Genomic DNA, 14,114 nt, shown 5'->3' on the forward strand with positions numbered 1-14,114 from the left:
AGAAGCCTGTAGAATACTCAGGCTAACACAGTGTGCTTGCTAAAACAAACTGACTTTAAGTTTAAAGAATAAGGACTACCTGATAAAGCTTACCCTGAGGAAAGGGCTGCTCATGTTTGGCTATTGTACAAGCTGGACTACTGAGCTTTCTTTTGGTTTCTTTTACTTTTTGATTTGGGACATGAGCACAGTGACTGTATTAAATAAAGTGTGCTATCTTTAAAAAACTCAGATATCCTGAGCATTTTTGTGTGTCCTGACATTATTATCACCAGCAGGGCCTTTCAATTCGCGAAGGCACGTCCAGGAACTGTGTTTGTGCGCAGCACCCGGTAGCCATTCTGACTAGCCAATACCGGGTGTGCGACAACATACAATACTAAAAATATACAGTCAATGAATAAAATACAGTATTCTAAAAAGTTTGGGTGAATAAAATTCAATATGCTATAATACAATAAAATACAATATGCTATAATTCAATACAATTCAGCAAAAATGTACTAGCTATAAGATCAGTATATGATTTACCAATAAATAATCTGGGACATCAATTTACAAATTTTTAGAATAGATCAGTTTTTAGCAATTTCCTGAAGGACATATATGAATGAGCTTGAGAAATAATGGTTTTTAGCCATTGATCCATTTTACTTGCCTGAAAGCTGAACAGTTTATCTAAAAATCTCTTGTATCGACAGGGCTTAATAGTTGGAAAGGTAAACAAACGTTGCCCTCGAGTATTCCTATTAGGACTGTATCACTCAAAGCATAAAGACAAGTAGTTAGGAGCCATACCAAACAATACTTTAAAACAGGTGCAACCAAACTTAAACAATATTCTGGCTTCAAAAGGCTGTCTGTAAAATGGGGAAACATGGTCATATTTTTTCAACCCTAAAATTAGATGAATTGCCGTATTCTGTATAAGTCTGTATAAGTGGTTGGCATGGGACATGGGAAAAGCCACTGTTTGCCCTGGGATTGACAGTATGGAATCTTGATACTTTTGGGGGGTTTGCCAGGTACTGGATTGTGTGTGTGTTTTGGGGGGGGGGAGGGAGGGTTAAATAAAAACTGCATGTGGAATAAGAAAAAGCACATGGAAATGATCTCACCTGGTGAAAAAGTGGATAAGCATATCCTGCTACAGTAGGGACAGTTTATATTAGTCATTGTGTGTGATTAGCTAGATAGTTTACTTTTCAACTAAAGGCTTGAGATGATGGGCCAAGTGTCTACCATCCTATGCTTTGGAGGAAACTATAAATGACGTTGTTAATCGGGGTTGGGGTGGTGGAAGAGTATTTTTGCAAGCATTGGTTGAGAAAGTTGATCAAAAGACAGGGGGAGGGGATCTGATTGAGACTGTCAAGAAGAAGCAGGATGCTGCTTCTCTTTATGGCTGGCTGGGTCTTCAACAAAAAATGAGGAGGTCTTTCAGGCTGGCTTGGGCTAAGCAAAGAGGAAAGAGGAGTCTGAGAGAAATACAGACTAGAGAGGGTCTGAGATGTTCCAGTGTTAGCAATGAAGCAAGTGTTTACAGTAAGAAGCCTAGAGAGATCCAGTCCAGGCAAATATGAAGATTTCAAGCTTCTGAAGGTTTTGTTTATGTGTCTCTCTCTTTCTCAGCTGTCTTGTCCTGGTCCGTGAATGACTCCTATATCTTGGTGAATTCTAAACAGAAAGTGAAAAATAGTTGACAAAGGTCTGGATGCACTAAACATAACTGCTAATACCAACTGGATCACTGTTGGCAAATTCTCTGGCCGATTGCAGAAGAGCGATCGATATACCAAAAAGATTGCATGCAGAGGTTTGAGTCTCTCTCATCCGACTGATCGGTGTGAGAGTGACTCTCACACATGTGCACTGCCAGCAAAGGGAAGCTTGAGCAGCTGAGAGGCAGGGGAAGCCCAAAAAGTACAAACTGCCTAAACCAAAAACCTCTTACTTATGCATCAAATATCAATTATAAGAGAGAAAAGAGGTCTCAGAAACTGGCTCAGATATTAAATGGAATATACAGTACCTCTGAGATTTATCGGTTACCAATTTCTATCATTGACCTCTGAAAAACAAATTTTTATGTGATACAGTGCTAATGTGGTAACTCAAAACTTAAAGTACCTGGTGTCAACAAACTCAGTATTAAATATTCCACAACACTTATCTTGACTTGCAGCTATGTCCCAATGGGACCCGTTTTGCCTGTAGAAACAGCTCCTTCTGGGGCTGTATTAATAAAGCTACATTTCATTTTGCAATCAAATATATAAAAGTGTTAAAACACTCAACCTCAATATATTGTGCTACTGAATATATCAAACAACTAAAAATCAACACTTACTACGCTTGTCATGAATAAGCTCACTTTGAAAAAACGGCGCCGGTCAATTCAAAGGCACCATGCATGCACTTTTAATTTTTAAAAAAACTTCTTGTAGGTCAAAAACCTACATTTCTGATCTACATTTCTAATGTGCATGCTGCACATGTGCTTAGCTTTTGACTGACTTCTTTTGCTGCATTACTAATATAGGTGATGCGCATACACGTGATGTCTAATAAAATAAATGACAATTTTGCATGAGGTAAAACTCTTTATAGTTTATAAATCTTTCCTTTTGGCTAAGTCTTAATAATAATATTGTAATTTATAGCTAAAGAGACATATGATCAAGAAACTGTTTTATTTTACTTTTGTGATTATGATAAACGTGCTGAGGGCTTCAAAATAGTACCTGGTAGGCTGCATGTGGTCCCCGGGCCACGGGTTTGAGACCACTGATATATACTATATAGGATGAACTGCAATTTAATTTAACTCTATCATAAGTTTTGCTATCAAGAAGATTTTTAAACTCTTTAAGGATTTGAGATGATTCGCTATTGACCAAGAAACAGTTTCTGTTAGAGAAGGCAATAGAAAAAAGAAGTTACTCCACAGAGAAGCAAGGTGGATTTATAGAACTCAGTCTATTAAACCTTTGGGTCTTAACAGTAATTTTGAGTTAATAGGCAGTTTGCGGCTTATTCCATCTATTGTTGAAGAGTGAAGCCCAGAAGGCAGCCTCCTGCCACTCAGCTGTTCTGGGCAGGAAACCTTTTTTTTTTTTTTATGGACAAATGTTGTGCGTGTGTTACACATGCATAATATCTGCCCCATTAAAAAACAAACAGCAGGAGTGATGTCCGCTCCCTCCTGCCAACGGCCCCCCCCCAAATCAACTCCTACCCTCTCCCCTTCCTGCTGAAAAAGAAGGCACCTGTGGTAGACGTTGGGAGCTGGAGGGAAGCACGGTTCCTCCAGCTCCGAGGTCCACCTGTCGAAAATGACTGGCCTTCCCCTCTTTGGTGTACCATGTGATGCATGGGTAGGAGCCTAAGGGCCTGACTGGCTCAGATGCCTGAGGCTCCTCCCTGTGCATCACAAGGTGCACCAGAGAGGGGAACGCCTGTCATTTTGACGGACGGGCCTCTTAGCTGAAGAGTCTGTGCGACTGTGCTTCTCTCCAGCTCCCGTCTACCAAAGGTTACAAGGGGTGGGGGGGGGTCAGCTCAGGGAGTGGGGGTGGTGTTAAGGGAGCATCCAGTGGAAGGAGGGAGCAGGCATACCTGCTGCCCTTTTCTTTTTCAGGAGGAAGGGGGGAGGGGAAGTGATGTTTTGGTGGGGGTTTCCATTGGCAGGAGGAAGTAGGCATCCCTCCTGCCAATTTTCTCTCATGGGGGGTGTCAGCATGGCAGGAGGGAGTGGGCATCCCTCCTGCCAATTTTCTCTCTTGGGGGGTGATTACCGGTGCTGCATGGCAATGGGGGACTTTTTTATTTTTTTTTTTTCATGAGACAGCAATTTTGTGTGTGTAACACATGCAAAATATCTGTGCCATTGAAAAAATGAAAAACAAAACAAAATCAGACAGACCTGGTTGTTTTGTTTTTTTTCCAATTGCTAAAACCCCTGTTTTTTTGCATAGACAAGCAACGTTAGTGCATTGTGACCAGTCAGGCTCCGTGCCTGCCTTGGTCCCTGTGGTTTCCCTAGTGTCCACCGGGGGAGCCAGAGAGAATCCCAGATGAGAGCAGGGCGTGGCTCCTCCCATGAAAAGCCAGTAGTTTGCACTTGGCAGGGGAGGTGAGAGGGAAGATATGCTGTAGACCTGGGTGTGGAAGAGGCTGGACCCACACCACTATTTGCAGCACAAGTCAGTGTGTGCTGTGGAGCAGCAAGGAAAGGAAAGAGGCTTGGCAACCATTTTGAAGGTCTGAGCTGGAGAACTGTGAGGTTTTTTTTTGTTTGCTATTTTGGCTGAGGTTGTGTTTTTGTCAGCCTGGGACATTGACTGCTTGAACTGTGGGGTTTTGTTACTTTACTGTTTTGTTCTCTGCACATTTTTGGTTAAGCAGTTGAGAGTGCCTTTTTGTGGGGAAAAGTTTGCCAACACCTGGGAGGGATTTTGAAAGCTGTTTTGGTTTTTTTTTTAGCTTTTGTCAGGCAAACTTGAGGCACTCCCCTAGACCCAGAAGTGTGATAAGATAAGCTGGAGGCTTTACTATTTAAGACTGTTACGTATTGGTGAAATAAGACAGGGAACTGAACTCTTTGCAACCTGCTAAGGAGCAGGCTTTGAAATCCTCATTGCAAGAAGCTCTGTAGAGAACAAAATCACAGAGGAGATTATTGACTTTGGTGAGGAGAAATCCTGAACTCACCTAGTTTTCTCTTTGGGATTTTTTGTTTTGTAAGTTGCATTGTTTTGGGATTTTGCCATTCTGTTCATTCTGACATTAAATTTTCTTTCAAAACCAAACCTGGAACTTTATGCATTGGTTTTGTATTTTGGTTTTACTCATATTGATGCAGTGCCTGCAGGGTGACTCCATACTTGGTCATACGCTGGTGCAGTTTTTGCTGTAACCAATAGGGGCACTGAGGAGTCTAAGCTGAAGGCTCTAGTGTTGGTTACAGCATCTATCGCTTGGCTACTTTGTATGGGGTTTTAGCTAATTTGCAAAGCCAGATCGGAAAATGGGTGATTGAGGGGAAAAACATGCAGTGAGCTGTTTTGTGAATCGGGTTGGTAAAAGTGATTGTTGCTAAAGTTTTGAAAACAGGTTTATTGTCAATCGCTGACTTTAGTGACTTTTGGATGACTTTGTAAATCTTTACACTTTGGGAGATCTTTGAAATTCCCCTTTGCCTTACCTCTTTGCAGAAAGGAGAGGGCATCTGTATTATGGGGACATTTTCAGAAAAAAAGTAGAGTACAGTCAACAGGAAGGGGCATGGCTATAGTGCAATGAATGAGTTGAAACTGTGTGTATAATATTCCTTTTGAATATTTTTCAGAGGAAAAAAGACAGTTGTCTTGGGACCCAGGAGAGTAGGCCAAGAGTAGATTTGGAGAGTGAGATGAGTTAACCAGTCTGATGATTGACCTACCAAAGGATCTAGGTCAGGGTTGCTCAAGTCCGGTCCTCGAGATCTACTAGCAGGCCAGGTTTTCAGGATATTCAGAATGAATATGCATGAGAGAGATTTGCCTGCACTGCCTTCTTGATATGCAAATCTCTCTCATGCATATTCATTGTCGATATTCTGAAAACTTGGTCTGCCAGTAGATCTCGAGGACCGGACTTGGGCAGTCCTGACCTAGGTTCTCAACCCAGCCTTTGGACACTTCCTGGACATTAATAGTGAAATATGTTTGAATTATAATAACTTTTCTTACCTCTCTTATATGCTTTCATGCATATTGATTTAGGAATATCTTGAAAACTTGACGTGCCAGGTAATCTCTGTGGACTGGGTTGAGAATCATTGATCTCGAAGAGAGCCTGTGTAGCTATAACTGAGGAATAAAGGAGATACCCGTTACTGTGAAAAGTTATTTTAAAGAGACTGCTTTTGTTTGGAACCTTTTTTTTTTTTTTTTTTTTTTTACTCATTTGCATTATGTTTCCTGTCTTACCATCTAAATTGATTTTCTTGTGTTCTTTGTAGCACAGTTTTGCATCGGGGAAGGAAGCACCAAATAAAGGTGAGGTTATAACAAGTACACTTTGTGGACTTTTTTTTTTGGGGGGGAGGAGCAAGACCTTTGCTTTTTTTGTCAATCTGGCAATGTGATCTTGTAGGAAGGTTGCCTCCCCTGTCCAACAAGACTTGCATTTTTCTAAGTTGGGTTGTTTTTTAAAGGAAATGACCCTTGAGAAGTGGCATGAAACACCCATTAATGGGACTGTTGTTATGTGATGTTCCGTGACCATAAATTCCAAAGTGCTGTCACTAAATTTACATGTATAACTTTAATATGGCTATGTAAGATTGGCTGAATTTTCTCATTCTTTGCCATGTCTCCTCCCAAATCTGATGCATAAATTATGGCCATTCAGTGATTTGAGTAACCAGAATTGATGTGTTCTGTGCATATGTGTATTGGGATTGGGGGTTGGGGAAAATTCTAAATAGAAAACACTTGTGCCGCCAGCACCTACTGCCACCTATACAACTATTTCTCAGTACTAACCCAGATCTATCACCTGCACAAATTAGGAGTCTAATGATTACATTCAATAAAAAGACATGGAAAAATCTACATGTAGGTCCCGGTCAGTGAAAAGGAATACAGTTGATAGAATTTTATTTTAGGGGAGATAATAATTCACAAATAAAGTTCAGATGCTCTCTTTGGGTCTTGTATATTTATGATCCACTAGCTTTCTAGATGAGAGAGCCCATCAAAATTTGATCTGTGAATCACATGTAAATTAGGTGATTGCTTGCTTGATTTAAAAAGTTATAAAGTTATCCCATCTGGTTCTTTTCATTATATTTCTGTCTCTCTGTGACAGATTGCATGCTTCCTCTTTACCCTTTTAGAGTACCTCTCAGCTAGGAAGGTTGGGTTAATAATATGAAAAAGAATGCAAACTGAAAGAACCAAATAATTAGGCAAGAATATGAGAAACAAACAAAAACTGGCAAGACATGAAAAATTATAGGGGTCCTTTTACCAAGCTGCAATAAAAAGTGTCCTTAGTGTGCCCTTGCACAGGTTTTTATCATGTGCTAAGGCTAGTTTTACCGAAGCGGTAAAAATGGCCGTTTCTATTTTTTTAAACATAGAAACATTATAGCAGATAAAAAGGCTAACTGGCCCATCCAGTCTGTCAGTCCGCAGCATCCACTATCTCCTCCTCTCCTTACGAGATCCTACATGCCTGCCCAATGCTTTCATGAATTCAGGCACAATCATTATCTCCTCCACCTCTACCAGGAGACTATTCCATGCATCACCACCCTTACTATAAAAAAGTATTTCCTGAGATTACTCCTGAGTCTGTCACCTCTTTAGTTCATCCTATGCCTTCTCATTCCGGAGCTCCCTTTCAAAAGAAAGAGACTTGCCTCGTACACATTTCTGCCATAGAGGAATTTTAATGCTTCTATATCTCCCCTCTCCTGCCTTTCCTCCAAAGTATACATATTGAGATCTTTAAGTCTGTCCATATTCTACTTATGACGAAGACCACCAACCATTTTAATAGCCTTCCTCTGGATCGACTCCATCCTGTTTATATCTTTTTGAAGGTGTGGAAACCAGAACTGTACACAATATTCTAAATGAAGTCTCACTAGAGTCTTATACAGGGGCATAAATGCCTCCTTTTTCTTACTGGTCACACTTCTCCCTATGCACCCTTGCAACCCTCTAGCTTTTGCCATCACCTTTTCAACCTATTTGGTCACTTTAAGATCATCACATACTATCACACCCAAGCCCCGCTCTTCTATTATGCACAAAAGTTCTTCACCCCCTAAACTGTACTGTTCCCTTGACTTTTTGCACCCAAATGCATGACCTTGCATTTCTTAGCATTAAATCTTAACTGCCAAATTTTAGATCATTCCTCAAGATTCAGTAGGTCCGTCCTTATTTTATTCATACCAGCAGGGGTGTCTACTCTATTGCAGATTTTGGCATCATCTGCAAAGAGGGAAATCTTACCTGACAGCCCTTCAGCAGTATTGCTTATAAAAAATGTTAAAAAGAACAGGCCCAAGGCAGAACCTTGAGGCACACTTCTGGTAACATTCCTTTCCTGAGAGCGATCTCCATTAACCACTACCCTCTGTCATTTTCCACTGACCCGGTTTGTCACTTTGGGACCCATACCCAGGGCACTCAGTTTATTTATTAGATGCCTGTAAGGAACACTGTCAAAGCTTTGCTAAAATCTAAATACACCACATCTAGCACACTCCCTTTATCCAATTCTCTGGCCACCCACTCTAAGAAATTGATCAGATTTGTTTGACAAGAGCTGCCTCTAGTGAATCAATGTTGCCTCAGGACCTGTGATCCACTGGATTCCAGAAACATCACTATTCTCTGTTTTAAAAGCATTTCCATTATTTTACTTACCACAGAAGTCAGATGTATCAGCCTGTAGTTCCCTACTTCTTCCTTGCTTCCACTTTTGTTGAGAGGGACCACCTCTGCACTTCTCCAGTCCTCTAGTACAACTCCCGACTTTTTTATATATATATATATATAATCTTTATTAATTTTCCAAAGCCAACAAAAGTGCAAAACAATATACATACATATAATAATAATAATAATAATCATAATAAGCACTTATAATCAATCAATTATAATACAGAAAAATGAACCCCCATTCCCATCCAATTATTCCATTAGGGAACAAAAATAAACCCTCCCACCCTCCCCTGGATGTGTGTGAGCTAATCAATGAAAAAAATAAAAATAAAATAAAAACAACTATAATGAAGCCACAAAAGACGTCAATGGACCCCAAACTAATTTAAATAACCTATTGTGCCCCAGCATATCAGCATTCATCTTTGCATACTCATAACATAAGCATAGATTCACCCACCAAAAAGTAAAATTAAGGCGATCGCAGTTTTTCCAATTGTGATTAACCATTTGCATGGCTGTCCTAGTCATAATAAGGAAAAGCCAACATTTATATCGGTCCAATGGGGGATTTAATATGCATTATCATCCCACATATGACTACATCATATGTCAATGGAATTGATGACTCTAGTACGATATTAATCTGTCCCCATATTGACCTCCCAAGAGTTGAGTATTAAAGGACAATAGAACAACATATGATTCAGTGTCCCTATATCTAGATGACAGTGCCAGCATCTATTAGACCTAGAACTATCTACTTTCTGCAAATAAACAGGGGTCCAGAAACTTCTATATAACAAAAACAAAACAAAACATGTTTTGTTTCATAGACGCTGACACTGTACACCTCATCCTCCAAGTCTTAATCCATGGCCATTGAGAAGCAAAAATCTGCTGCTTAATCTCAATGCTCCAAATGTTTCTCAGACTAGTTTTTGGTTTTTTGTTCAAATATTCCGATATTAATGTATACCACTGATGTCCTAGGCCTGATTTCCTAGGAAATCAATCTGGAAGCAAAGGCCAGGCAAACTATACTGATCCTTTAAATTTCACCAATCGGAGAACCCCCTTCTGAATGGCCTGCTTCAACTGCAGCTCCAAAAACCAGACCTGCACTCTAGACACCTGAAGGGTTTCGAGCTAACTGAGCCCCTTATACCAAATGTTTGGTTGGAAATTATAAACAGAGTGTTACATCAGTAAGTGGGAACTCATGTGGAAGTGCTGCTTCAACTGCAACCATTTATAAAATTGAGACTTTGCTATGGCAAATGATTGTTGCAGTTGTGAAAAATCAAGCATTCTCCTTTTTGATATCACAATTGAGAAGCAATGAAAAAGTCAGCCAGTGGAGCTACCAGAACTTCCATAAGTTTTTTTTTTGTTTGTTTGTTTTTTTCAGCACCTTCAGATGTACACCATCTGGCCCCATTGCTTTGTGCACATTTAGTTTAGCTAGCTCTTCACAAACACAATCCTTTGAAAATCAATCAGGATCTACCACTCCTCCATCCCTATTCATGTCTGTCTTCTGCGGTCCTGCTCCCAGCGCTTCAGCTGTGAACATAGAACAGAAATATTTGTTAAGCAATTCAGCCTTATCTTCATCAGCTTCTACATATTTCTCCCCTTCACCTTTGAGTCTCAAAATGACACTTTTACACTTCTTCCTATCACTAATATATCTAAAAAAAAAAGTTCCATTTGCATCTTTGCTTTCCTGACTACTCGACTTGCCTCTCTTAACTTTTCAATATATTTTTGACTATCTTCCTCTTTCTGCAATCTTTTGTAGGTTAGGAAATGTAATTTATTTCTTATATACCGCTACATCCGTTAGGTTCTAAGCGGTTTACAGAAAATATACATTAAGATTAGAAATAAGAAAGGTACTTGAAAAATTCCCTTACTGTCCCGAAGGCTCACAATCTAACTAAAGTACCTGGAGGGTAATAGAGAAGTGAAAAGTAGAGTTAGAGGAAAAATAAAAATAAAATAAACATTTTAACAAGACAGCATTGATCTAAATACTTTGGAAGGTAGAAGAGAGGAGAGAAAGGAATAGAAGCAGAAGGGGGAGCCGTTGAACAGTAGAATTCTAGAGAAATTTAAATGATAGAAATAGAACAAAACAAAGACAAAAGGCAAAACAATAGATAAGATTAAAGATAAATCATAAGCTGGAAAGAAAAATAAAATAAAACTTTGTCTTCAATCCACGGTTTCAGCGTCAGTGATGAAGTGGAGCAAGTAAGTTTAGGAGGAGCGATTGTCGTTTCCTATGTCTCCTCCCCTGCGATGTTCTCCCATCCATGCATTCCCTCCCAGACACACTGCCCGTGCCCCAGCCGCTCCAAGGAGGCTGCCCCAGATGAGGCCCACGGTGAATGCAGGATTCTCTCCTCTGCGGGAAAGCCGCCTGGAGCCGACAGTCGATCTTCTTTTTCCTTACCTTCTCAGCTACTACTTTTGAGAACCAAAGTGCCCTTCTTTTCCTCCTACTTTTACATACTTTCCTTATAAAATGGTTCATTACCCTTACAGTAGCCCCTTTCAATTTTTCCCACTGCTCTCCTACTTCTTACAGATAGTACCATCCAGACAACAATTTCTTGACATAATCCCACATTGAACAAAGTTAGTTATTAGGTTTTTTTTTTTTAAAGTCTAGAACCTTCACTTTCAAATGAGTTCTCTCTACACTTGTCTCAATATTAAACCATATCATGTGGTGATTACTTTGGTCCTCGACCTGGCAGCTGGGCTTCAACGCTAAGAAATGCAAGATCATGCACCTTGGCAGCAGAAATCCATGCAGAACTTACACCTTGAATGGTGAGACCTTAGCTAGAGCTTCAACAGAATAAGACTTGGGAGTGATCATCAGCGCAGACATGAAAACTGCTGATCATGTGGAGAAGGCTTCATCTAAGGCAAGACAGTTGTTAGGTTGCATCCGCAGAAGTTTCGTCAGCCTGAAGTCATAATGCCATTATACAGAACCATGGTGAGACCTCATTTGGAATACTGTGTGCAATTCTGGAGGCCACACTACCGAAAAGATGTGCTAAGAGTAGAGTCGGTGCAACGGATGGCCACCAGGATGGTCTCGGGGCTCAAGGATCTATCGTACGAGGAAAGGCTGAAAAATTTGCGGCTGTACTCATTCGAGGAACATAGGGAGAGAGGAGGCATGATCGAGACGTTTAAGTATATTACCGGCCGTATCGAGATGGAAGAAGAGATTCTCTTTCTCAAAGGACCCTCAGCCACAAGAGGGCATCCACTCAAACTCAGGGGCGGGAAATTTCATGGCGACACCAGGAAATATTTCTTCACCGAGAGTGGTTAATCCTTGGAACGAGCTCCCGGTGCAGGTGATCGAGGCAAACAGCGTGCAAGAATTTAAGAGCAAATGGGATGCCCATGTGGGATCCCTTAGAGGGTTAAGCCAAGGGAACCTGTCACCAGGAGTGGGATCCCTAGGATAGTAGACTTGGGGGTGGGTCAGTAGAGTGGGCAGACCTGATGGGCTATGGCCCTTATCTGCCGTCATCTTCTATGTTTCTATATGTTTCTATGTTTCTATACTGGATGCCAGATAATCATTCACTATAACATCAGAAGCACTGTCTCTATTTGTAAGCACTACGGGGCTGATTCTACAAATGACGCTTCAAGTTGGTGGTGGTACTACTGCTTAACTTAAGTGACCAAACCTACCTTAAAAGCCCCCTAAACAAAAAAAAGTTTAGCTGCCTGCTGCTACCTCTCAATCCGGTGGCTATGGAGGTCAAAGAAGGTACGGTTAATGCTGGAAATACTCTTAAGCATCCTTAGGTGAGGCTTAGCTGTAATTCACAGCAAATATAGGCACTGGAAATGTAGGCCTTCAAAACCCTGTCCTATGTTTATTTAAAATATTTATTAACTGCCTAAAACCTAGATGGCTTACACTAAAAACATCCAAAATCTTTATTTCTAGTGCCTAGGTTTCACGTGGCTGTGATTCTGTGACTGGTGCTGGTTTTGGAGGAAGAATCTGGCCCTAAGTCCAATGTGGCTTTGTTGCGTGGATTTCATTACCAACTGCTAGAACAGTTCCTCTTGTAGAGAATCCAGGATCTTCCTGCAAGAGGTCCTGCAATAGGGATATCCCAATCAACATTTAGCATTTTAAAATCACCCTTTTGCAGCTACTGTATATTTTGAATGTCTACTATTAAATCTCTATCCACTTCTTCTGTCAGATTGACCCACAGTGCCTATTCCTTATCCTGTAGATTCTGCAATTGTGTGTTTAATTTACAGCACTGCTAACTGAGACTAGCCCTACCAGCGTATGTTCTTGTTCACCAGGAACTTGTCTAACTTTGTCTTGAATCCCTGAAGAGTGTTTCCCCCAATGACAGACTCCGGAAGAGCGTTTCAGTTTTCTACCACTGTCTGGGTGAAGAAGAACTTCCTTACGTTCGAACGGAATCTATCCCCTTTCAACTTAGAGAGTGCCCTCTCGTTCTCCCTACCTTGAGAGGGTGAACAACCTGCCCTTATCTACTAAGTACCTTGAGTACCTTGAATGTTTCGATCGGATCCCCTCTCAATAGGATTCTTGAAGCTGTTAGGAAGTTGCTGCCCTTATATGTAAGTCCAATAAAAAGTTGATGGCAACAGTCGTTCTGTCCGAGTTATTCAGCATACACATACTTTAGTAAGACAGGAGGTGCCTCTAATTGTGGTTAATACAGGTGACAGTTTGTGCAGCAGCAGTCTGTCTGTATATCTTCCAATATAATATATACTAATAAGGAAAGTGCTGCCAGCATGTTCGTAATTAATACTGTAAATCATACAAGACAGTAGTATGCTTTTTGTTCCCTCCCTCACTCCCATTGTTATTGAAGAAAAGAATTTAGCATTAACACTTATGGAGCCTTTTACTAAACTATGGTAAAATTTGCAGATGTAGCTGCAGATTTGATGTGGCACTTATTAGGGACATTCCTACTATTTTATATGGCAGGACATGCTTTACAATTGTGATTACCATGGAAACGCTTATTGCATCAGATTTACCCTTTATTTCTATGAATAAACTAGAAAAGTTAGTACTACCCCTTGTACTATTGTAATTGTTTCCTCCTGGGAATGTGTCACAGTCACTACTATCTCATTGACAGTTACATAGAAACATGATGACAGAAAAAGGCCAAATGTACACAATATTCTAAATGAGGTCTCACCAGGGTCTTATTCAGAGGCATCAATACCTCCTTTTTTCTACTAGCCATACTTCTCCCTATGCACCCTAACATCCTTCTAGCTTTTGCCATCACCTTTTCAAACTGTTTCACCACCTTAAGATCATCACATACAATCACACCCAAGCCCCGCTCTTCTGTCGTGCACATAAGTTCTTCGCCCCCTAAACTGTAATGCTCCCTCGGGTTTTTGCAGCTCAAATGCATGACTTTGCATTTCTTAACATTACATTTTAGCTGCCAAATTTCAAATTCAAGCTTCACCAGGTCTTTCTTCATATTATTCAGACCATCCTGGGTGTCCACTCTATTTCAGATTTTGGTATCATCTGCCAAGAAGCAAATCTTACCTGACAGACCTTCCGCAATATTGTTTATAAAAGTGTTAAAAAGAACA

At 40.5% G+C, this 14,114-nt stretch overlaps 1 long non-coding RNA gene across 2 annotated transcripts in view; it reads left to right on the forward strand.

The window, feature by feature from the left end:
• Nucleotides 1-4,140: 4,140 nt before the first annotated feature.
• The window catches only part of LOC117355595, a 50,044-nt gene continuing 40,070 nt past the window's right edge, over nucleotides 4,141-14,114 (forward strand). For both annotated transcript variants that reach the window (XR_004538404.1, XR_004538403.1), the window contains exons 1-2: nucleotides 4,141-4,263; nucleotides 6,005-6,041. This is a non-coding gene — a long non-coding RNA (uncharacterized LOC117355595). The remainder of the gene's footprint in view (nucleotides 4,264-6,004; nucleotides 6,042-14,114) is intronic.

The sequence above is a fragment of the Geotrypetes seraphini genome, chromosome 2, assembly GCF_902459505.1.
Source record: "Geotrypetes seraphini chromosome 2, aGeoSer1.1, whole genome shotgun sequence".
NCBI classification, from domain to species: Eukaryota; Metazoa; Chordata; class Amphibia; order Gymnophiona; family Dermophiidae; genus Geotrypetes; species Geotrypetes seraphini.